General features: G+C 39.5%; 1 non-coding gene across 1 annotated transcript; it reads left to right on the plus strand.

Annotated features, from left to right (window-relative positions):
* Positions 1–227: 227 nt before the first annotated feature.
* On the plus strand, positions 228–334 carry LOC130031289 (U6 spliceosomal RNA). Its single transcript, XR_008793637.1, has one exon. It is a non-coding gene; the product is annotated as a U6 spliceosomal RNA (small nuclear RNA).
* The last annotated feature ends 628 nt before the right edge of the window (positions 335–962 follow it).

The raw sequence follows: 962 nt of genomic DNA on the forward strand, positions 1-962 counted from the left end.
GGGTGATTTTTACCTCTAGTCTTGTGACAAGGTTGGAATACCAACTAATAGAACAGGGTGCCACAAGAAGAAACAAGGCCCAAAGGGAGTTGTAGTCATTGAAAGGGTGAGAAACAATGGTTTGGGCCACTAGTTTTGTTCACTGGTTCTGGAGATTACTAAGGTGATTCAAGTGTCACCTCTGGATATCAAAGCATTTTTCTCTTCCATAAAATTTTACTCATGATTTGCTCGCTTCGGCAGCACATATGCTAAAATTGGAACGATACAGAGAAGATTAGCATGGCCCCTGCGCAAGGATGACACGCAAATTCGTGAAGCGTTCCATAAAAAAAAAATTTACTCATGTTGAGATAATATATTTGTTGTTAAATATATACATATGTATATATATGTTGCATTTTGGTGATCAATGCTTTGTGATAATTAATGGTTTTCTCTCACCTTGGTGATTCTTCTTATTCTGAAGTTCATCCTAGTAGCATTCTAAAGTTCATCCTAGTAGCATTCTAGCTAATTTAGATTTCATTTTTGGGGGGGTCACACATGGAGATGCACAGGGGTTATTCCTGTCTCTGCACTCAGGAATTTCTCCTCGCAGTGCTTGGGGTACCATATGGGATTCTGTGACTCGAACCCAGGTTGGCAGGGTAGGGACTGTAGATGAAATAAGACAGAGCTGCAAGAAGCCACTGCAGATATACCAAATCTACAGTCTGTGTTCCCTAAACTGGGTAAGGCCTCTGGCCACCAACATTCCAAGAAACAAGAGCAAGAATATCCTCTTTGAAAGGACTGATAAAAAGTGAACTTTAATCTACTTTTACCTCTTGACCATGCTGAGGCTTTCACATGATCAGCATATCATTTATGACCTCATCTTTCTCTTTACCTTATAAAAACTCACTTTTGTGCCTTCTGCAGACTCTTTCTGAATATGAGCTTTACAACTCTTTCATTTA

Source organism: Sorex fumeus, unplaced genomic scaffold (genome assembly GCF_029834395.1).
Source record: "Sorex fumeus unplaced genomic scaffold, SorFum_2.1 ptg000046l, whole genome shotgun sequence".
Taxonomy (NCBI): Eukaryota; Metazoa; Chordata; class Mammalia; order Eulipotyphla; family Soricidae; genus Sorex; species Sorex fumeus.